Source organism: Paramormyrops kingsleyae, chromosome 21, assembly GCF_048594095.1.
Source record: "Paramormyrops kingsleyae isolate MSU_618 chromosome 21, PKINGS_0.4, whole genome shotgun sequence".
Classification (NCBI taxonomy): domain Eukaryota; kingdom Metazoa; phylum Chordata; class Actinopteri; order Osteoglossiformes; family Mormyridae; genus Paramormyrops; species Paramormyrops kingsleyae.
The window spans coordinates 20,560,380-20,585,605 of NC_132817.1; the positions used below are offsets into that span (position 1 = coordinate 20,560,380).

General features: G+C 42.3%; 1 protein-coding gene and 1 long non-coding RNA gene across 5 annotated transcripts in view; one reads left to right on the top strand and one right to left on the bottom strand.

Annotated features, from left to right (window-relative positions):
• Positions 1 to 4,964: 4,964 nt before the first annotated feature.
• Positions 4,965 to 25,226, top strand: part of LOC111840992 (complement factor H-like) — an 88,067-nt gene continuing 67,805 nt past the window's right edge. For 2 of the 4 annotated variants that reach the window (XM_072704326.1, XM_072704327.1), the window contains exons 1-2: positions 4,966 to 5,073; positions 5,145 to 5,236. The gene's annotated coding sequence lies outside the window, so the exon portion shown is untranslated. Of the gene's footprint in view, positions 5,074 to 5,144; positions 5,237 to 25,226 lie in introns of all 4 variants that reach the window. The other 2 variants (XM_072704324.1, XM_072704323.1) reach the window with 2 other exon arrangements.
• On the bottom strand, positions 18,019 to 19,487 carry LOC140581510 (uncharacterized). The gene is made up of 2 exons (XR_011984602.1): positions 19,295 to 19,487; positions 18,019 to 18,370 (listed from the first exon to the last, which is right to left on the bottom strand). It is a non-coding gene; the product is annotated as an uncharacterized lncRNA (long non-coding RNA).

Here is a 25,226-nt window from a genome sequence, read left to right on the forward strand (position 1 = left end):
AGAGAAATCCCACTTACTGCTTCTGTTCCATGTTAGACATCCATTTCATCCCTTTCATACTTCCTACCCTGTATTTTCTGTTTATGGTGTAATAACACGGGGAAAAGGTGTGCAGGGGGAGGTATCCTTTGGCAGACTCCAAGGCAACGATAAATGCATTAGACTCATAACTGGAAACTCATATCTGCTGGACCTTCATTGAAGCCACAAGCTGGTGGTCAAAGAATGATTTATAAAGCTGGGATTCGGTTACACAGTTGAGCAGTAATGCGGAGAATCTGTGATAGACTGGGACTTATCATTATCGCGCGGCCAGCACGCCAAGTCATCACCTTTTAATCAACCCAGAAAATTGATGATACCTCCCAGTCATCTGTAATTATGTAAACATAAATCACAGCCACATTTATGTGTTTTCATTATGTTGTTTTGTTGCTGGATTATTGATTGTTTGTGTGCATCTTAATATTGCTTCCTTTGGTTTTTTTTTTTTTTTTATAAAAATCACAGATGCTCCTCTCTTTATGATGTTTGTCTTACAAAATTTCGACTTTATGATGGTGTGATAGTGATGCACATTTAGTAGTCGTCTGAATTCTGGTCTTGTTCCCAGGCTAGTGTTATGCCGCATGATACTTTCGACCAATGCTGAGTGATAACCATGCAACCATGCTGCCACGCTTCCAGTCTCTGTTACGATCGCAAGTGTAAACATCTCATACAGTGTTTAACAATATATCATACATTGTTTTTTTGTGTTTAACCACATTTTCCCAAACCTTTTATGTCTACTATACGCCCAAGTGTGTCATAACATATCGTTCATATTCAACTTACGATACATTCCTATTTTCAGCACTACTGGTCGCTGGGTTTATGTTGTCTGGCATTGGCTGAACGACCACAATGGAAACCAATCAAATAACTAATGGCTGTTGTGGGTTAAACCAACTGCTGATTGACAGCCACAGGCCTCAAAGCTTCATTTATTACATCTCTGCTTTATGACTGCAATAGTCATGAATAGTCTTCAACAACAAAACACAGGTATGGCATAACAAAAACATAATTCGTTTATAGATCACAGCTTGCTTCACGATCGTACTGTATAAAATTATGCGAAACAGAAAATAGATGGATCAATGGATGGATGGATAGATGGATTAATGGTGTATATTTTTCCCTGTATGTGAAATTGTTTTTTTACACAGCAGTAATCGATATTTATGTTTATGCTTTTACGTTAATGTCCTGTGTATGGATTTGTTGTTCTTTTACAGTATACAGTATTTTACCCTGCGAACTGTTGCATATTACTGCCTTAGTCATTAATTTTGTGCCTTTTCTATTAATGGTTGGCTTTTCCATGACAACCACTGTAAATTTAATCAAGCAAGGGAAAAACAGCTGTTTTTATGTCTTCTCCACCTTCAGTATTTTCTTAAAAGACTGACTATTAAAAATATATGAAATACCAGAAATACTTGCAGACAAAAAGCAACATTCCCAAATAATTGTGTTTCTTATCCTGCTTATATGCTGTGCATGGTTCTTAGTGGTTGTTTGGAAAAGTCTAGAATAAGTGTATAAATAATAGGCATAATTTATATTTTTGGATAAGTTGGAGAAGCAAGGCAAATATGTTTTTTTCTTAGTAACTGAGGTCAGAAAACACTAAATAAAAATGTGAAAAGGGTGGAAAAACTATCATTCTATGAAAGTCACAACTTTTGTTCAGGTTTGAAAGTCTACAGTGCTACAGGAGAGAAGCTCTGATTGGCTGGGACTCTGTGCAGGTTGTATCCTGTTTTGTTGACCTGTGTTTCCCAGGTTTGTGGTTATATGAAAAATGAAGGGTCGGGAGAATTGACCCAAAGCAAGATTGATAATGTTACTAAATGTTGCTGGTAAGACTATCAGATTGGGGCACACTGATGTTAAGTCAATGGACAAGGTCATGTCTCGGAAGTTGAAACCTTATATTAGAAAAAGTGACAGGAGCCCTTCCTGTTTTTGAAGCTAATGGGAGATTAGCAACAGAAAAAGGAGATATGAAAGCGGCGGTCTTGCCACGATATGTCAGATGCGGTGTGGAAACAGTGAAGTGGTGAATCGATAAAAGCACATGTGCAGGGAAACTGGGCACTGAATGCAGACACATACTATGCTGTCAAGGTAAGAATCTTCAGAAGGAACGGATGCTCCACTGGATTGTCAGGAAAGGTCTGAGAAAATTCATGATGAAAACGCTTTCCTCGAATCTCAGCCTGAGCACACATGAATGACTGCAGCTGAGAAATTTACATGTCACTGTTTTCGTTCTTTCTTTTATTTGAGAAAAAAAAAAACTTTCTAGTATATTTTAGTTATAGCTGTAAATGTTTTGCATGGTCCACAGTTTTGCTTTACTTTTCCTACTCAAACCTGAGCAATGAAGGCGTTCAAAGTTTCCTCTCCAGTCACATCTGAGTTGTATTGAGCCTCGTCAGCAGACACCTTCATGTTGCTGAGGGTCCCTCATGTGGTTAACAGCAAACACACATGCAGGTTTCATCATAAATGGTAGCAGGAACCGCCAAAAGAGAACAGATAGATATTTTACATGTAGTGAAATGCCCATATGACAAGCGAGAAACGTTGCATGTAACCTCACCCGGCTGAGGTTAAAGGCCTCTTCCAAAATGATTAAACCAATAACTCCTTTACAGAAATATCGTTAAGGTTTACTTTGCCATCAGGCCTGCAAGCCAAGTGTCTGATTTGCCAAGATTTTTTTCCCAGTTTTGTTTATTCATGAAACACTGAACCTTCCACTAAAATCATCTCTTTGTATTTGGCTGCTTGGATCTGGCACGGTGCTATTTAAAGTAACTGGCACACATTTTTCCATCTGTTGCCTTAACCTCATAATCTACTTGCAATAACAACAAGTTTTGGGAACCCAAAAGCAGTACAATAATTTTTTATGTCGATAATGTGCTGTGTATGGAATTAACCAGCAAATTACAGTAAAGCATCAACATAGTGCCTTAATAGAACATTTATGCAGTTTCAATACACCTTAGCATAGATTCTATTGCGAAGAAAAAAAATTAAAAATTGTATAGGAAACAGAACTACATGTACACAAAGAGGGGACTTTAATCGTTTTACCCAGGTAGTGGTGAAAATCGCTGCCTCACACTGCTTCAGAGCATCACACAAGAGCTGTATTGGGTACAAGGTTAGATTTATTGAGTGGGGAGAATATGGCTTGTGATTCCTATCATTTTCATTGGTCATAAAACAATTCAGCGGCCACCTGCGTCATGGAACAGGGCTTTGCCATTCAGCCAAATTCCGCTCGCAATACGAAACGCTTTTACCACAGGACGAGTTACAGCCCTGGCTCAAAGGGCAGCGACGTGAAAAGGACAGAAAAAAACTAAGATTTATTCAAAAGTGTTTGTCAAATCAAAAGCAAGTAAAAAAATAAAGAAGGAAAGCGAATGGGGACAATCAGCATATACTGCTACCAGACTGTCTACGGCAGAGAGAAGGAGAGAGTGAGAGAAGGTGGGCGTGTCCAGGGTCTAAAGGCAGCTCACACCTGTGGGTGACGAGTATTTGCAGATGAGTCTCCTACCTGGAGAGAGAGACACACACAAGCCACACATACAAGGCCTGTAACAGATGATTAAGTCGTGTACTTGAGCTGCGACTGTTGATTTGAGTGAATGTAAATTATGCCAGAAAAATGCACTGTAGACCTTGTTAGAATCACCACGCCTGTTGACCTGAGCATTTGGAATGAGCTCCGCATATATATGTCAGCTAGCTGCAAACTGCGTGACGGATGACTGACCATATGACTTCCCTCCAATGCTCAGTAGACCACTGCCTGTGTTCTTTGCACCAATTTACTCACAAAAGCGCAGTTTTGGGTGTCATATGGGATTCATGCACTGCAACCCAACCATGCTATCCCTGTCTGTGAGGCTCCCGCCTGACTGTACTCCAGCAAACTGCCTCCTTGCTGCTTCCACTTACATTTCCACCCAACAATCGTCCAGCTGTTTCGGCGTGCGTCTCCAGCCAGCATGGCGGGGGGGGGGAGGGGTGCTCTTTCACGCAACACTTGGTGATCTTGCTCTTCCCAGCCAGCATAACTGAAGTCGCGGCTCGTCGTGAAGGAGCGGAACAGGGAGCGGCTTTGTCCGCCGAAGAGCTCAGCAGATTTGGCCCAGCAATCACTGCATATCTCCCCAAGCCCCTAAGAGCCTCGCACCAGCCAAAATAACAGCCATTTTTCATACATAACCAAGACAGGATTTTTGTCAGGAAGTCAGTGAGCAGCTGATTTCATAGTTTCAGTATACTGTATGTGTTTAGTAGTTGTAATATTATTAGTATAGTATTATAATATAGGCCTAATACCCGCACACAAATAGACAGTAAATCCATCTTCTAAACATTTATCCTTGTTAGGATCGTGTGTGTGTGTGTGTGTGTGTGGGGGGGGGGGGATCAAATATCCCGACAATGTGATAAAAACCTGTTATATTTTTCTAAATGTGCACCTTTATGGATATTTATTTTATTTTTATTTGACAGAATATTTATTTTGATTTACTTTTAAGTAAATTTAAGTCTTTTATTTATTAGGTTGCAGCAGTATTGACAGAGAGTTTTTATTTAAGAAAGACAGTAATATTTTATTCAGTAAACCACTGTTTAATAAAGAAAAAAAGAAGCAATTTATGTTTTGTTTCTTGTACCCCTGCTGTACCGAAAACGTACCGAACCGTGACTTCAAAACCGAGGTACGTACTGAACCGTAATCTTTGTGCACCATTACATCCCTACTGGGATGGGCAGGGGTGGCCAATCTTATCCCCAAAGGGCAGGTGTGTATGCAGGTTTTTGGGATGACCTTTAGGTCAGCTGATCAAACCCAGGTGTGGGGAATCTTCAGCCAATCAGTCCTCTAAACCTGCACACACAGCGGCCCTTTCTGGGTAAGATTGCCCACCCGTCGATTAGAGTTTTGCCTAAAGAAATGAATGGACGACCCCCACAAAGATATGAGTACAGGTCTGTGTGTGTTTATATATATTATGTGCAAAGGGTAATGCCTATTTACAAAGCTTGTTGCTAATTTCCAGAGGCACTGGAGAGGAACACCACTACACACATAATGCCTGCTCTGCTGGGCTCTCCGCGCTGTGGTAAACCAACCAACCTTTGCATGCACCCGGTAAGAAAATAAGATCAATATGTTAGTTTCACAGCTGATTAAACGCCATAACAAATTCTTGGTATTCCAAACTGCGAATACGCAGTGCCATCGACTATCGGAAAGCGAGTCCACAGGATTACGCTTCTTAACAAGAAGCTTCAGAGTTGAAAAAGCCAGGGAGCTGTAGAAAAGGTGGATATCCTGAAATAGTTTCTATTTCCAGGCAGGAAATTATTGGTCTTTGGTTAAATAATCTGGTTAAAAAGTATTTTAGTAGGGCTGTATAAAAATTTTAAAAAAAAAGCCTTGTACTAACTGCACCTCTGCATGTCACAGACGTCTACTTGGGATAGCTTATTGTTCAGCTTGAGTGGGTATTCGTTTGCTTAACTTTGTTGTTTTTAAGTATTTTAAAGTATTTTCATTAATTCTCTAAAAATCATGTCATGGCTAGACCAGAAGATACTTGAAATAAATTGTATGTGCTGTTCAGATCAGCCTTAATGATTAATCTAAGTCCACTCGTTTGTTAGATCTTCTGCATTAGAAAGGCGAATTAATTGGTACAATGCCAGGGATTGTGTACTGTGGGTGAAGTTTGTCTTAAAATGTAATTTACAAGCTGCCCAGCGTACATGTACTAACTGCTATAGCGTTCCCTACAATCTTATCCGGCTTTGCCATTGTGTTGAATGACTATTTTAAATCCAATAACTGTTTAAGAATGGAAGAGAGGAATAGAATTTCCAGAGTTTTCTTTGTTGTATTAGTTGAGTAGCCATTTAAGTGTTGATGTTCTGCAGTAAACATCAGCTCTCTTCTATAGCCTGAAAATTTGACAAAACTATAAACTCTACGCTTTTAGCAGTAGAAAGATGGGCTCATGGTATAATCCAGTGGCCTGTACGAAATGGGGTTACTGGTTTATCGGGGTAACTTGTCAGAATTAAGATACCACAGGTTCAATGGACTTCATATTCGTCAACTTACATTTTGCCCAGACTGCCTTAAATCCGGCAAGTTTAAGCCAGTAACTTCGCTTCGTAGTACAGGCCCCCGGTTGAATGTCACAAGAACATTGTAGTGGAAGTTCTTTTTAAGAGCAATATATTTTTAAAAATCAAAATTCAGTTCAAGGTATTCAGAGAATGTTCCAAGATTTCATTTTGGCGAAGCTTGCTTGATGGAGGATGCTATTGTGATGGCTGCACTGGGTCGAGCTGACTGACATGTACTGATCTTTATGCTGTTCAGCTATCTGAGTTTCCATATCACTCTGTGTACAGCAATATTTTATTAATACTTGCCCTAAAGCTTAGTTCTTGCATAAGATTCCAGATGGTAATTTTACCGTGGTTTGGATCACTGTCAGCTTAACATTCTAATTAACGCTACACAATCTTCCTGAGGATGGTACATCAGATCATCTCTAAAGTCTAATGAGGTCTGACCCCTTATCCCAAAACCCCACACGCCTCTCATACTTTTGCTAATTTAATCGCATGTTAACCAGCCATAATATAAATTACTTTATATCAAGTTAGACTGTGTTTGTTTTTTGTGTCTAGCAATTCAGTTGTGCTGCGAATGTATGCATTTTTATTTTGCAATGTTGTGCTGCTTTTTTATGCGTGTTACTGAGTGCATCCCCCCCCCCCCCCCCCCCCCCCTTTGTATCTTTCATGCTACCTTTTGTGTTAAATGCAATATTCTTAATCAGCCCCCGTTAGCATTTCGTACAATTTGCTGTTTTTTTTTTTACGGCTCTCTCCATCATAATGTCGCTGAGAATTAAATGTGGCTGAGATGTCACTCCCAGGTGTTCAGTCCGTCACGCGATTCAGGACTTGCTGCGTCGTGTGTGTGTGTGGTCTCCAGACAGTCAGAGCTGGAGGAAGTACTGAACTAATTATCGTTCTGGAATCGTGTCATTAATCTTCATGGGGAACCTTTTGAGAAAGTCAATGGCCATTTAGCGTGTGTGTGTTTCTCTGCGTATGCATATTGGGGCAATTTATTTGCTCACTGAGGCCTGGAAGCTCGTGCTGTACTACTACTCTAACACAACTCCTGAGTCATGCAAAAAATAGAGGCTGTATAATGAATAAGGAAGCTTAGAACACAGACTGAACCCTGAAGTGCTAAACAGCTCAGGAAAACAGTGCAGGTAGGATATGTACTGTTTGTTTGTCGTCATCTGGCTAACCTTGCTAAATACCATAGTTAATTTGATTATTAGTATATGATTGTACTGTATTTTATATTTAATGATTTTAGGGTGGTCTCCGTCTGGGTTCCATGTGTGTGGAGTTTGCATGTTCTCCCCGTGTCGTTGTGGGGTTTCCTCCGGGTTCTCCGGTCTCCCCCCACAGTCCAAAGACATGCTGAGGCTAATTGGAGTTACTGACATTGCCCATAGGTGTGCATGTGCGAGTGACTGGTGTGTGAGTGTGCCCTGCGAAGGGCTGGCCCCCCATCCTGGGTTGTTCCCCGCCTCGTGCCCGTAGCTTCCAGGATAGGCTCCGGACCCCCCACGACCCAGAGCCCCCATGTATGAGCTAATGAGTGATCGCGTGGAACGCCATATCAAATGGGTGGTTGTCCAAATTTTGTCTTGCTATTTTTCGTGTGGTCTTACAGATTATCACCTATAAATGGATAGCACGTGTAGGGGTGTGGCTATGAATCAACGACTAGCACTGATTGGCTGTTGTCTTGACAACCCATCAATTATCACTTTAATTAGAATAGTGATTGGTTTGTCTTAATAAACAACTGCTTGGGCTGCAGCAAACACACACCGATGAAGACCTACTGCCAGAAGGCTTGTGCCAAATCCCTGGTGGAACGATAATAAAAAAAAATACAACCCATCTAAGTTTGGACGCAATCTTTCCTGTCTTAGAAATGAAATGGAATAAAGCAAAATAGCTGGTTGATATTTTTCCTCAGTTATTTGTCCAGCATACCTTTAAACTCACAAAGTCATATTGGTTAGATAAAGCCTCTGTAGTTTTAATTAAATGTTTTGATTTCCTGTACAAAGATGGTACAATGGGCGATGGCAGATGCTACAGGCAGATTGAAGATAACTGGACTGTTACGAAGCACCATCCTTCTGTCGTCTCACCATCCTGCCTCTCCAGAGTGGCCTGGAAATGTTCTTCAAGATGAAGGTCAAGTGAGAGTGGAATGAAAGGGTTTTTGCTTCATCTTTGTGTTCGTGCAGGTGCTCAGTGATTGCAGGTGCTCTTTAGAAAATTACCCATTTGAGGAAGGGGGGGTAGAGTCCTACACAGGTAGATGTCCAGAAGAATGTAACATGCAGTGTCCCCTTCAGCTACTAATGGAGTACCTAGGTCACATGCAGAGGCGGACATTTCAGGCCCAGAAAGTAAAAATCCAAACCAGGATTTTGTTTCAACCAACCAGTTGAGTATAAAGAGTAACAGAATACTCAACTGGTTGGTTGAAACAAAATCCTGGTTTGGATTTTTACTATCTGGCCCTGAAATGTCCGCCTATGGTCACATGTAGTAAATGTACCTCGTCGTAATTTATTTTTATTTATTTATTTCCTTTTATACCAGAGGCAGTCCTGTCTGCTCCTTCAGCTGCTGTCACATGTGCTCACATCCACTCGTCAAGGACGTGGCCATGAATGACAAGTCAGTTTCACCAGATGCTCTGAATCTTCCTCTTGCCCTGACGCTTTTATTGAAATATTCTTTTTCCTGTTGACTGAAGAGGGTCTTTTCAGACGCCATGCCATTTCTTTCTTTCTTTTTTTTTTTTTTTTTAATTCCGCTGGGACAGTATCTCCCTGTTCCGCCATCTCGTTTGAGCGTGCCGGACATCTCCCGAGATTAAGGCGCTTTTGCTGTGACTGACAGCGGGATGCCTGTTTAACTTTGCCGGCAGCGGGCACACGCAGAGTCGTGCTTAGAGGCTTGTTTATGGCAGCTGCCCCCTCGTCCCGATCGTGCAATCCTTTCGGCTTGGTTGCGTCTGACTGCGGGGATGTGGCATTAAAATATCCCAGTAAATATCTTTCTTTGTTTGTGACAAATAAAAGGGCAAATGTGACTCGCAGCGACACGAATCGCCATATGTGAAAGGGGGGGGGGAGTTTTGGCGCAAAGGACTCAACTCCGCGTGGGTCATTATGGTATATAAATAATATTAGGTTAATCTTAATTATTCATTTTTTTTTTTAAAAAAGGTGGTGTTGTGTACATTGATTAAAAAATAGCTTTTGAGATGTCTCTGGCAATGAAGGACAAGAGAGCAATAAAATAAGCATGTATTTAAACGTGTAAAATGTTCAGTCTTCTACTGATGTAGCTGGAGGACGTGTAATTAAGGGCACCAGAAGGTAACCATGGTTCTCAGTTTTTGGTTTCCCTGCAACTTCTAAAGGAACATTAAAGATACAGAAACTGAAACTTTTGGGTTCATGTTTAGATGGGATTCAGGTCAATGAAATACAGCCAATCAAAATCCCAGCCTTAGTCCTCAGTGGAAGCCTTTGTTCTTTGCCCATGGACAAGCTGTTCCCATGGTCCGTGTCTAGTTAGTCGCGGTGAAAGCAGTAATGGATTCCTCCCCTGGGGAGTCTTCTAGATGGGTCAAAACAGGGAAGTTTTAATTGTGTCTTTGCTGGTGTCAAAACTGACATGAAACTATTTAATCTGCCAGGCAGTTGTTTTTTGTACCCCCCCCCCCCCCCCCCCCCCAATATGAAACGCACTATGTTAGTGGTTTTTATTTATATTACTGGTGAGCAGCAGTGCTGCAGCCAGCATATGTATTCCTGGGGAGGGAAGAGAGAGCATACCAAGGTGGTAAATTGTCCTGACATGCAGGTGATAATAGCATAATAAAGGGATTTTTAACCAATTTACACACCTGGGCAATTTACTTAAGCAGTCTGGGTTAAATATCCCGTTCCGGGCCCTTCTGGGGTTTTTAATGGTGCCTCTAGGTTAAGTCGAGCTCACATCCTTACAAGGAATCTCACTCCCTGCCTGCCGTAATACCGGATGCTGACTGCTCTGTGGGGACACTCTCTCCGCTCTGGTTTAATTTCTGTATTTACCTACTCGTCGTTAAATTTATTTCGTCTGGCGTGCCCCCTTGTGCCATCATGAGCTCAGGGACATACCAAGGGTTGAAAGGTTCTAAAGCAGGAAATACAGAGAACAAACAGGATCATTTATAGAATATGCAGAATTGGGAGTCGGTCCCGCACCGTTTGCCATTGTGCGTCAGATAAATTCTTTGAGACACCGGACCTGTCAGAGACGGAAATCTGACACTGTGGGGATGCCTAATCACAGCTCATTCACTGGAGCGGCGAACGACCTTGGACGTCTCCGAGGATGGTCTTGCTGTGGCTCCCGGTCATTCGCGCGCTCCGCTTCATCCTGTATTCACATCGTTAAAGAAATATTGTCTCATTCAGGAAGCGCAACACTCAATCCGCGAATTCTTGCTCCACTGAGTGGGGATGGAATATACACTGTAGGTGGAATATGCATATTTGTACACCTACTGACTCTGATTTCCTTTATTTCAAATGGTGATGCCCCTTGGCTATCCCTGTTTTGGAAATGGTAATGATGATGATGACTTACAATGACAGATTTTGCTGAATTTGCCACTACTATGAAATAAAGTGATTATTCAGCACCATCTGATACTCCCATAGAGCCGGCAGCGGCACGCTGAAATGATTTATATTAAGTATATTGCGAATGATGTGTATATTTAATATGGGATGTATGGTGGCTCATTGGGCAGGTCTCCAGCTTCACGCCTTGAGGGCTGGGGGTTCGAAAGTGTGCCGGCTGGGTGATCTTTCCATGTTTCTGCGGTTCCGGTCCAGATTTGTGGCCTTCGGCCAATTTGTTTGTTTGCTTGCAGGCTTGTTTCTTCTGTTGAGCCAGGAACGTCCCATTGAGATACAATATCTCTTCTACTGGGGGGGTCCACGTCGAGATGGGCGGCAATATAAGAGAAACGTTTCGCACAGAAGTAGAAGCGGAAAGGAAAACGCAAACACAAATCATGCAAAGGTGTGGAACTAAAATGGGAAATTAAAGCGCACAAACCATCCCATAATAGCATACTAAAATCAGGGGCTAAAATGGATCATGGGAAATGAGAGAGGGTAAAACCAAAAGCATTGTTCTGTAAATTGGTAAATTTAAAATTACTCTTAGTGACTTATTTGTGTGTTTGCCTATGATGGCTGTCACCCTACACATGGTTTTACTCCCTCGTGCCCCTAATCAATGGGTGATTGTTTTGTTTAACAACTCATTCCATTTTAGCGTAATAAGTCTGACAGATGTCACTGGTTTCATTAAAATAGTTATGTTTTTTTTTTTTTAAACAGGTTCTCTTTAAGGGCAGCTGACACCATAACATAACAATGCTCCATTAAATCACGCACATGGCAAACTGCAGTATGATAATTTTATTTTATCATCAGTATAAAGCATGTGTTTTATGCTGGAGGACTCGATTCTCTTACAATGGTTTAATTTATAAGGAATATAATTTATCGTTCTGTGTGGGTTGGGTTTCAGGTGTGTTAACTGGTCTGGTGTTTATCAGCTCGGCCCTTGGGGACCTCAGACGGTCCAGAGTTTTGCTCCCATGTAAGAACAGGGTCTAGCTGAGGGTCCCTGAGGCCTGGGTTGAGACACATTGAACTAGTTCTCCGTTATAAACGTGAATGGATGATCCATCATTTTATTGATGCATTATCTGTTTCTGTACGTAGACTTTGAAGGGGTGGGGTGGGGGGTTGCCAGGTGATATCAGTGTTTTAATCACGATCTGCTGCGTTGATTGACTCACGGTATCACAAAAGCTGATGTTCTAACACTGAGGAGCATCGCGTCACATCTGGAGCTCGTCTGCTGCACATGACGTCGGGCTGCTTTTATGAGGAACAAGCTTTTCACACAGCATATTTGATCAGTATCATATTTGTCGCAATTTTATCTTGCTGAACTTGTGAAGGCCGTGGTGAATCGTATTGTTCTTTTATCCATCCATCCATCCCCTTACAATGAATGTTTGCACAATCACAGTGTTTTAGGGGGCATCTGGTGTGACGTTTAGATCCTGGAGAGACCAGATGGCACTTAGAAATCCATACGTTATACACACACATGCCGTCGCTCACTGGGCCATGAGTAATTCATAATTCCCCTGCACCGAATGAACAGAAATACCTGGAGGAAACCTGACGAAAAAACTGGCGAGATATCAAAACTTTATCAAAGTTTTGTATGAAGGGGTGTATAGAACCGGGGACACTTCTGATGTGGGAGGTGATACCTCCACTGCTCCAGTCAAAGATCTTGAGTCATTTTCAGTAGGATTATGCCTTCTGGTGAAACGCACATGAAGGGGGGAAAATTTTAAAAGCCTTTGAGACTTTCCATAATATAACCCATTAAAGTATTCTTCACATATTCTCTATATATCATTTCTACCTCTTTCCATCCTCTTGTGTTTATATTAAATTACATATAATAAAATTAATCAACCTTATACCAATTGAATTAAGGTACATTATTTATTTATTCAATGATGATTTATACTTGGCATTAAATACATTTTTATGCTTTCGGTCACACAAAATATATTTATATATGGCCACAGATGGAAGTAGAGAGCTCTGGAGTGTACCGTCATGCATATCGTTATAATGCACACCACACGTTGGCATAGTAGGCCTCTAGAGACTGGACTTTAAGCTAAAAGGTCCAAATTGCCTGCATCTTCATGCAGTGTTTTTGGAAAAATAAGTAGCGAGAAGCTGAATTGCTATGTTGGAGCAGCTGATCGTAGCTGGAAAAATATGGAGGAATGACAGCAGGGAACTTTTCTTGCGCTTCAACAATGTCCATCTTTCTGACACTCGTTTTATAAAAATTCATCATTAAAATTTCTTACACCCCTTTATTAGGCAAATTGTTTACAGTTTGAAACCTTTGACGTCACAGGTTTTCTGGTAACTGGTGGAACGAAATGTTCCACAATCGTACAGACAGAATTTTACAGCTGAGTAATTTTGAATTTCCACACAACCTAAGGACTTCATCTCTGTCTCCTCTGAACTGATCTAATTAAATTATCAGGTGTTGAGAGCTGAAAGATTCCAGGTGTTACAGCAACAGCACTTCAGTAGTTTTTCTAAGGCATCCTTTGAAAGAAGTTTTACTGCAATGAACCGCGGAGTCTTGCTGCTGACAGGATCATTTAAAAAGCTATAGCAGAAACGAAGAAACTTCAATTGATAATCATTATTATTTGGCCCATAACATGATAGCATAATAAGATTATGGCAGAAGGTGTTGAGGTGTGGGCTTCTGGAGGTATCTGAAATGAAGCCACGTTCAATTTCCTAAGCAGTGATGCTCTCTCTGTGTGTTTTCATTATTAACACCCTCAGGATATTGGCAGCCTTATCTAGCAGGTCACTTTGCGGCAACTTCCGCGCGAAAGCTTCTGCCTATTACAGGATAAGGCCTTTTCACTGGCTGTAAACATCGTACGACGCAGCAGGAACCGCAAAGGGCCGTGATAACAAATACCAGGATGTATTAAGTTCCAAATCATTGTCTCGTGACCTGCCGAATTACGTCGTGACCAACTAATCATCATTTCTATATTCAACTGTTGAAAATTGTTGATGTGATTCTTTTGAGTTTTCCCTGAATTGAATTTGTTTTGTGTCAGTTGAGCTATTTACTGTAGCTACAATCTTGTAAAATGAGAAAGTTACACATCACTTTAGCATGATATATATATATACTTTTGCCAATTAGCACGTCCGACCGACAAAGAGGACAAAAGAGCATGCCGTTGTAACCTTCGGAATAACAGTCTTGGTTCCTTGGTCTGAAAGCTTTGTTTTCCTGACAGCTACACTGGTTTTTTATTGAACAGATGTGGCCATTCAGAGCTCTATTGACCAACGTTGTGGCTATTTGTAGAATGGTGTAGGTTAATTTCAGAATAATCGAGTTCTGCATGATCTCCAGCAGTGACAGCTATAGCTAAATATAAACATATCCCTTTTGGATTCGTGATCTTAATTATATTAAATGTAATCGCAGTATCATAATTATGTCTTGGAAAAATATTCCTCCTTTATCCCTGGCAGTATCTGTTTATCGTGAATTTTTAAAACCATGCTTCACACGTAGCTATATTTAAGCTATTGATTGCTGTTAGCGTATATTATCCATCAGCCGAAATTATGACGCTTAATTGCTTTGATCTGAAGTGAGCACCGTGTCATTTCCTAGAAACGTAAGTGGAGCATGCAGAGGGTGTTTTAATTTCCTCTTTAACAAAGAGGCATTCATCAGCACTGGGAATGAGGACCAAAGCAATCCCTTTAGATCTCATAAATTCAACACGTTCTGTCTGTGCAGAGTGCCAGGGAGTGCATCGCAGCAGTCCATAACTCCACATGTCATAGGCGGGGGGGGGGGGTGTGATGCATGAAGATTGGGAGGTTCTGATCATCACGATTCTGGAGCTTAGTCAGACAAGCAGCCACCCTTAATTCTTTCCGCTGCACTAATGTGTTTTTAATGCAGCCTGTGACATATCTGGGTGTCATCATTCATGTTGACGTGAGGATCCTGAGAGGCTACTGGCCGGTGAAGAGTGGCTGAAAAACATACCAGTACGGGGGGGGGGGGGGGGGCAATTCACGTTTAATCATATCATGTGACTGGAAGAAAAATAAACAGCCCCCATAGATGGTCTGAGATGCACCCCAGTCAAAACCTGTTTTTAATTGTCGTCTGCTCATATCTCTCATTCAGCTGCAGTATTTAACCCCTTTTCTATGTCGTGATCCTCTAACGATTAATCTTTAAGTGAAAAATGTTCCCATCCTCTCTGTGGCCATTTTGTTTTATTATTGGAGGGAAAAACATTCCTTATGCCTGATTCATGCTGACAGGCAAGCACCTCTTCCTAAAATGGGCAGTACATCAAGACCACTGCACTCTACAGTTCAGCTGTCAGAATGTCCCATGTGAATCCGTGTGGCGGGTCTATTCTTGTGTCCTGCCCTGCTGGACCTATAGCCATATGAAAAAATAACACAGAAGGGAAAAAAAATGCAGAAATGCACAAATAAGGGTTTGGGGAGAATGTTACTGTTATTTTTTTAACGTGTAACAGTTCCTAATAATCACCAGGACTCATTTTGCACTGTTTACACAGCACTGCCCATACAGTGGCACTCAAGGTAAAAATGCATTTTGTTCCGCCTCCGGGGAAACGCCGATTAAGGCCATGACGTAAACTGTGACAATGACACGGATCAGCCCCTAGGAAGCAATTTATTTTAAGGAAACGCTGCTGCAGTACCCTGCGTCTGGCAGCCCATCGAGCGACGGCCTTTCCAAGTCGCTTTTATGCTCTACTAACTCTGCAGCTTAGCCTTGGAAGGCTCTGAATTCATGAAGCGGCGGAGAGTGCCGGATTTTCCTGACCCCGGCCGCGAGATCTACAGAGTGCCGATTCTGATGTGCAACTAATTATATTAATCAGGCAGAGGCGAAAGAGGAAAACGGGTCAATTTCTGACTCAAGCTTTTAACCTTCACCCCCAAGGCCTCCGCACCCCCCCCCCCCCCCACACATATTTATTTAGCTATTTGTGTGAAAGTGTCACAATCAAGCCTGATTGAAAATGCAAAAGTGGGTCACAATTAGTCCCAGGAAAACCCACAGGGATTCCACTCGGCGCTAATATTTAGATTTCAGCTCATACTTACTGACGTGAAACATGAATGGAGCCTTTCTGTTCGGCGCGGTACAGGAGCCCGATGCATGCTTGGATTGGAAGGCCGCACATTCCCAGGATCACAGGAGATGCTCGCTGGTCAGCCCGGGTTGAAGCACACAGAAGCACCAACGTTTTTAGAGCTTTGTTGATTAAAAATTTAAAGCTCAATTAAATGTTACAGGCAACTATGGGCTGCATTAGACGCAGAGAAACGGCAAATAAATGGAGATCAGTGAGTAAATATTTAACACTACAGTGAAATATAGCTGTATGCTTCTTGTTGACTCACCTATTTAATATGATTGCTCTTCCACCGTAAGGAGGATGTAACGTGCGGAAATAAACAAATGTGATCTTTTTTTTTGGGGGGGGGGGGGGGGATTACATTCATAATTTAAATAATGTAATATAAAAGATCTTTGGTTATCCAGATGCTTATTCACAAACCACATCCAAGCTACGGTGACGACGATTCCAAGAAGCGTGAACATTCACACAGTACACCCTCAACTGGACAGCAGCCAATCACAGGGTACCAACAGGCTGTCGGTCCCACCCATTCGTCGGCACAGTCTGAAATGCTTGCCTTTGGACCAATGAGGCGACTCCTTGGAGAAAAGACAAATTTGACTGAGCTGGAACTGTGTTCAAACCTGGATGCCTGGGAGTACGAGGTGAAGGTGTCTGCTACTGGACCACCTAACCACCCCGGAAAAGCCGGCGCCTGCAGTTTGAGTTTAGATCTAAGCAGAGGTGGAGATTTCAGGTCCAGAGAGTACAAATCCAGACCAGGATTTTATTTCAGCTGAGCATAAAGAGTCAGTCAGTCACAGTACTCAACTGGTTGGTTGAAACAAAATCCTGGTCTGGATTTGTACTCTCTGGACCTGAAATCTCCACCTCTGGATCTATGCATACTCATCAAACTATGCTTAGAAGCCATCCCCCTTCCCCTGATCTTAAAGCATACAGTGTCCACCAGTCTGCTTTTTGCTTTTTGACAAAGAACAGTGAGGTAGGTAGGTGTGAGTGTGGCTCAGTGTGCATCAGAGGCTTAGGACCCTCTGCCCATGAATGGAAGGTCACCGGTTTGAATCCTGTGGCTGGAAGAGTGATCATATGACTCTTGTGTCCTTGATCGAGGCTTTTAATTCTGAAAATGGCTCTATGGATGCTGGATAGAAACCTGACCCCATGCTTCACTTTGATCTCTACATCCACTCCTTGTTTAGCACCCGACTTCTGTTCCGAAGTCACGAAGTCATTAAGTGAAATGGCCTCCAAGGGAAAATCGCAGTAGCCTTGGTGTGACTGCAACCGTGCTTGTGAGTTTGTCAGCCTTCCCCGCTCAATTTCTTTTTCCCTTCATGAAATAGACATTTTTTAACAACATTTTGTACATTCTTCTTCAAAAATCTCTCTCACTCCAGAATGCATTGTTGTCGGGTGTTTGAAGTTTTGGTCATCAATCCACATACTGGCTGGAATTTATTTTTTTTTTTTACCTCCGTATTTGCTAAATGAAGAGTGACTGTACTCTGAGGTTCAGTGGTGGGTGTATGTAGGTATCATGGATTTATTGTATACCCACCTAAAAATTGTCAGAAATGCATAACATTCAGAGGAGAAGCGCGGATACGCAAATATTTGGTATAACGGCCCTTAACCTGCAATTGCTTCATCCTGGGTATGTCGTTAATCTACATCCAGCCCTATAAGGACGTCCTCCATATTACAGGGAATAACTTGGGGGTTAGTGGCAGGATTGGCACTCCAGCCACTGGAAAAAACCTCACACTGGTCCATTTGGACTGGTGTGGTGCTGAAGTATCACCGGCCACATGGCTGCCCTCAGGTTCTCATCCCTGAGGTGGTTTGCCATGTGGTAGGTGCAGCAACACACTGTAATCAGTCCTTACCTCTTATGCAAAGGTGTCATACAAATGGAGGTGCGAGAGAGGGTGTCGTAGAGGAAAATTCCAAAGGCGTTTATTGAGGGAACAAACGTTAGAAATACAGGCAGCCACTGGTCAGCGAGAGGGACACGGCTACAGCTTCATCCGGCGCTGACTTGTGGGTTGCGGGCTGTGGAGTCAGATGGCGGTCAGGAGAGAGAGAAGCAGACGAGATCCTCCCCAGCCACCCTCTGCTTCCTCCTCGCCATAGCGCAGGTTTGAGCAGGGCTGGGAAAGGTGATCCTTCCCCCTCCTAAGGGGCGATTATCGGCAGCCGGCCGCCTCCTGACGCCATTCCTCATGGGCAGGTCTGCGGCCGCCTGACGCGTGCTTTCAATCGCCGTCCACTGGGACTTGGCGGACTCTTGTGCATCCGTGACATCAAAACAAAGAAAATACGGTTTGACTGTCAAATGTTGAATCTCTTTTTTTCAGATTTTTTTACATTTTAGGATGAATAGGCATCATTTAAACTTATTCTGGTATCTGGCCCACCCCAAGGTACTGTGGAGCGCATCCATAAAGGTGTTATATTAGATTGTATTGCAGGTGACACGAGCGTTTCATGATATAAATGCTTTATGATGATTTCTGGGGGTGTGGCCTATGACTGTGCATGTGACCTATAGCTGACTCCTGAGGGTGAGTCAGGTGACTAGGGCTAATCCATTTGATTGGCCACACCTATCCTCACCTCTGCCATAATTTGAATAAATTCTTGCATTCTGTCTTTTTTCACAATTGCATGGAGAAATAACACGCTTGTTTTTCATAGACTTTGCTATGTCACTACTTTAGGAGAAAAAACTTTGTTTAATCATGCCAAATATAATTACAGCTAACAAAATCCATTTAATGTTGTTTAGCAAACTGTCAGTGTTTTACAGCTGATATTCCAAAGAAAATTAGAAAATTAGAAAACATTTTCTGATTTTCTTCAAAGCCGGAAATGCCCCTATAAATCTGATTCTATTATCTCTCATACTGGAAAAAGTTAAACGCATGACTGTGCCTGACTGGGGGGGTCAGTGAATATAATGAGGTTTTAAAGTGTATTAATGTTACATTACAAAGCAACAATGTCCATGTTAATGACAAATGATGTCATTTAACAGATTCCCTGCTCTTTTCTTACGCCATGAAATGCAAGCCGTATCACCACAGATGTACTGAAACAAATGCAAAATCCATTATGAATGTAAGTAGGAAAATATGCAAATAAAGATAAATATAGAATTAGAGACAGGGCAGAAATACACCCATCCATCAGTTTTCATCAACTACTTACCCATTAAGAACAAGAAAATAAAAGATGTGCCGTTTTTAGCAGAGAAAATCTCCGAATGTCAGACCCAAAGCTGCTGAATCGCTTTACTGTCTGACTAAAATAGTCCCTTGTCCTTGTTTGAATCTCATGGGCAACGAAGCATACGCTGAATACTTGATCTTCCACTCTATCAGGTTTTAAGACTGGTCTTCATGGAAGGCTGACATTGTTTGACCATGATGGTATGCTTGTACGAATAGGCAGTAAGCACATAGACACCTTCATTGGAGGAGTGACAGCATTTGGCAGCGACGGTCGTGTTTTGGCAGGAGTGTATAATTGAGCAAGGAACAGTATGTATATTGCATACTTTATTATGAAAATGGTAATATATTGTCATCCATCCATCATCTTATCCTGATCAGGGCTATAGAGAACGTGGAGCACGTCCCAGGCAGCATGAGATGCAAGGCTGGGATGCATCCTGGACAAGATCCATACACACACACACACGTAGGGTAAACATATCCTTATGGGGACCGCTCATTCATTTCAATGGGAAAAATGCTAACTATGACAACCTTAACCCCCACCCTGCCCTAACCATAACCATAAGTAACCAAACAAAATACAAGAGTTTTTGCATTTTTAGTTTTTTCATAGCAGTCACCGATTTCTATAAAATAGAGTTTTTTTCCTGGGGACCAGGAAACCGGTCCCCATAAGGGAAAAAAAACGGATATTTATCACGTTATGGGGACATTGTGTCCCCATAAGTATAGGCAAACCTGCTCACACACGCACACACACGCAACAGGCAAATTAGAGACAACAGTTAGCCTAGCGGCATGTTGTCGGACTTTGTGAGGAAGTGGAAGTACCAAGAGGATTTACAAACTCCACACACACAGAGCAAAGGCTGGGTTCAAACCCCCAAGTCTAGTCATGTGAGGCAACAGCCCTATCCTCTGAGCCGCTGTACCACCTGCTGCAGATCTGCCCTGCCCAGCTCCGCCCACTCCCACAAGCCACGCCCACTCCCACAAGCCACCCAGTCCTGCCTTACTCCACTCCTTTAAAATTATTACCTGCTCTTGTTATCAGTCACTCCCCCCAGTGATTGCCCTGCTGCGTCTCTTGGTATTGTGCAAACTGGGCAATCTGTAGTGATAGCATAATCACTCCAAATACCGCTGCAACTCAATATGCTAATAAATTAGTCTGTCAAAGGCATGCAGTTATTTATAATATTAGCTGCACCTCTAAATATCAGAACTGACAACTAAACTCCTCTACGTAAATTAATCCCTTGCAGTAAAATGTTTTTTTTTTTGGATAAAATATAGGGCACTGTAAAACACAGCTTTAATTTAGTCCAGCACATCCATAGAATTGTAGATGTTCAGTTTTTTACAGTTTGACTTAATATCTTCCTTCAAACTCGGATGTCGCTGGTGTACAGCAATTTTTTTTTTCCAGGTGGGTCCTCAATGTACACATTTGTAAATATTAGTATAAATGTTTCATGCAAGTTTTGGATCAAATAACTTTAACCAAAATTCAACTGTTAGCCTGTGTAGTTTTAAAAACTCTGTGTGTGTGTGTGTGTGTGTACACAACACACACATGCAATGCCTGCCAGTTATTCACATTCCTGACATTTTAATAGGAGAAACAAAAAACCCTCAAAACCCACAAAAAGCATAATGAGAGTAATGAGCATGCAGGATTTTTAACATTTTCTTTAAAACACCAGAGCATATTTTCCATGGCAGATTCAACGCTGTGCGTCACACGCTGTAGGACTTCACACATGGTTATTACATGGTAATAGTGGCTTTGAATAGCACCCGGGTACAGCAGCAGCGTGGTGTAGCTGAGCGATTATCTTTAGGCTCGGTTTTCGCTCCCGCCGCTCCATGCGCCCTTCCCTGCTGCACACTGGGGTCTTCCCTGCTGCACACTGGGAAGCCACCGAATCTCAGACCCAGAGGAGCATTATGGTATCAAGCTGAAAGCGCTGCCTGACAGTGCTGGAATCCCTTCAGCGTGCAGAGCGGCCCGCATCGGGGATGCTGGGGGGCAAGGGGCCCGCATCGGGCATGCTGGGGGCCCGCATCGGGCATGCTGGGGGCCCGCATCGGGCATGCTGGGGGGCCGCATCGGGGATGCTGGGGGCTTCCTTGATCGCCTGAGGACCGCTGGAGAGTGAATGGCACAGGGCCACGCTTCCTAATCTCAGCTCATCGAGGAAGTGAAACTCTCCCTTCGCCATTGACGGCGATTGCCCACATTTGGGGATTCCTTTGTCACATTTGGGGATTCCTTTGTCCCCCCTCTGCTTACGGCTCTGTCGCTCTGGGGGCTTTCCTTTCTCGTGCCAGCCCCGTCTACACTGAGGCAACTCCTTTTACGTTAGGAGCTGCCCGGATTGGATGTCGGCGGTGACAATATCACAAAGACAGTGTTGTCATTCTACAGAGATCGTTGCTAAGATAAGTTCCAAACTTGGTGAACTCCCATCTGAGCGTTTAAGAAAACTCCGCGGCTGGACAGACAGAGCGTGTAAAGAAATCCTGCAGTCCATGTCCTTACTGTGTTACTACTTTTTAAAATGAAATTCATAAACTAACAACCACCCAGGAATACTTACCAAAACTGTAATTCTGATAGGTAAACTTCTTTTGCAGTTAGCTTGATAGTGATACTTGATTCCTTATATTAAAGGAGGCCTTTGCTGTCTTTAAAAGCAGATGCACCCAAACCTTTATTTCTGCTTCCATTTGGTTGACTGACTGATTCTGTGTATCTTTCTTAAAAGCAAACAGAGACACAGCATGTTAAAGAGGATTGGTGAAGCTGTGTTGACTGAAGTTGCGTTGTTTTTTTTCATTAGTAAGCGCTGCAGGATTGGGTCTTGGTCCCCCCCCCCCCCCAGATCATTTTCATGGCTCTTTTTTCCTGATTTCCATCTCGCAAGTCCTCCTGAAGGTGGGTGGATGGTTTTTCTTTATAATTAGGCACTTCAGGCATTTATTGAAAATGACACGCAGGTTTGCTGACCATACAGATGAGTCTGCTTCTCGTTTGGTCCCTTTTCATTCCAGTTAATTTTTTTTCCTTATTTAACAGACATTTTTATTGAAAACACATACATTTTTTGTAAATGTAAATCCACAGTGTTTAAGGGCCTCACTCAGCAATACTAGCATGAAATCACCCTGCCCACCTGAGATTCGAACCAGTGACACAGCATCCTAACCCACCCCTACCCCTAAGCCCCATTCTCTATACTGAAATACAAAGGCATAAAACCCAACCAGTAGCTACTAAACAATACTAAGATTTAAATAAGCAGGAATATCTCTGGTTGCGCAGCATGCTATGTGTATGGTCAGCATGGGGAAGACGTTGGGCTCTCCTGGGGGGTAATGGACGCTCTGCATGCATTAATCACTCATGCATACATATAGTAAACTCTAAACTGCCTGCTGATAGACGTTTCAGGTCAATCACATCGCGGACAAACAGACTTAGAAACGGCTTTTACGCCGGAGTCACACGAGAAGTGAACACTGCCAACCAATGACAGTGTCCGTTTTGGACCCATGTGACCATCACCACCACTGACAGCTGTGTCTGCAGAACGCTGCACTGGCTTCACACACACACACACACACACACACACACACACACACACACACACACACACACACACACACACACACACATATACATATATATATATATATATATATTATAGTATGTTTACAAAAGTGCAAATGAAATGTAGGTATATATTTCCTATTACACTAACACACAGTAACTCAAGCCTCATTCTCCATTATCCTGCTATTTAGACATAAATATATTTTAAATATGTAAATCAGCTGCTATTTAGACTACGACATTATACATTTATTTATATACATCACCACACAAACATACTTGCCCAATATACTTTTAGTGGTAGCTTTACTATTTTTCCATTTTTAATTGATATTTGTTACGGGAGGTACGGTAAGTACTGCTACTCTATTACGTTGTACTCTTGATCTTGATCTATGATTTGTATTTTTTTAATCAGCGTTATTAGTATTATGGCTAATAATTTCTAGGTGCCCATTTTAGCGTGATTACTATGCGGACGCAGGAGTAAATCATGTTTGACCTGCTGTATTTACTGATGCAGTTCATCGCTGCACTATCTATAAAACATTAATAACATACACACATAATTTCCAAGGACTTTGGCGTAGGTACATCATTTCGTTCTATAATGCAGTAACTTTAATTTTATTTTAATATCAATTTAAAGAAATAGCCCAGAACACCAATAATAATTCCCGTGCACCCATATGCATGGTACTTCAGCAAATAAATGCATCCACTTTCCTATAACTGCTTCCCCAATTCAGGGTTAGTGCTAGCTTGGAGCGTATCCCAGAATGCACTGGGGACGTACTCCAGGGTGGCTATGAGGCAGGGTGCTCCCTGGACGGGAGGCCAATCACGCAGAGACCAGGGACGAATTAGAGGCACCAATCCAGCAAAACTGGATGTCTTGGGATCTGCAGGATAACGCTGGAGGAAATCCAGGTGGACATGGAGCCAGATGGAGGCGCCGGAGCCGTGGGTCTTCAGACTCCCCACTGAGCCAAAGCGCCTGCCTTCACTGCACTAAAACGGCACCCTGAGACGAGATCCTGGTCTGCAGTGATCCGTATCGCGACATACAGTGAATGAGACAGCCGGCCAGTGGCGGAGGCAGTGCAGACGTCAGTGTCAAGAAAACATGGCGGTATTCTTTTCATAGCTAGTAAATGTAGCACATATGTATTACAGGAGCACAGTGCATGAGTGAAAGTGATTAATTGTCGTTCTTGACACACTACGGCACGCAGTGCACAATGAAACAACAAAACATGTCCTCTACATTTAACCCATATGTGACACAGCAGGGGGCAGCTACAGTAATTCAGCACCTGGGGAGCAGTGCTTGGGGGTGGTGCCTTGCTGGTCAGGGATTCAAACCAGCAATCTTTCAATCTTCCCTAACCATTAAGATACCACTGCCCACTGCCACCACAGGTCCCTCACTATCTGGAAAAACGTTGTAAATATGTTGGTCCCTTTTGGCAAAAGATATGAGAAAGGCAAGATAGGAAGATCACTGTGAGATATCACGTGAAAGGGTGCCATAAACACACTTAGTGTCCCCCAAACTGGCACTGTACATAGGGTGAATATCGTTAAAATGGGACATTTAAACTTTTAGATTCAATTTTCTCTTCTATACAGTGTTCAGGGGGCATTCAATATTTACAGTGGTATCAAGTTGGGATTCAGAACATTGAGATGATTGTGTAAGTTTTTCCAGAAAGCAAATTTTCAGAAAGTGTCCCATTGTAACAATACTCACACTATATTTAATGCATTTTTGAGTTACTAAAAACTTTGTGTCGTCTGCTGGCCTTTGCGTGTCGTCTGCGGCTTTCGCCAAAAACTCCCCCAAAAAATCCCATTTTATTTCTTATGCTGACCCCGCGATTATATCGAAATCATGATGGGGGAAGTCGCGATGCAGAAGGGTCGAATGTATGATTCTCAGTGCCATTAATTTTAGACCGATGTGACCTTGCTTTAGTCTTCCTTTGTTTTAGAGTTTTAGAGCTGTTTCATTCAACAGATACCCTCAGCTAACTCAACCCAGTAGAAAAAGTTATTTATGTACTTCGTATCACTGTTAGGCTGCTAAAACTTTGTCCCCATTCAGATGAATGCATTACTGACATGAATGGAAAAAAGAAAATCAATGTTTCTCTTTGACGGAGATTAGATTTGTGGTATACTAAATTGGTTCTTTACCAGAAAACAACATGACTGACAAACCCATTACTTTCATAAAAGATCCAGCTTTTTACTTCAGTGAGGAATGCAGTAATATTTATGT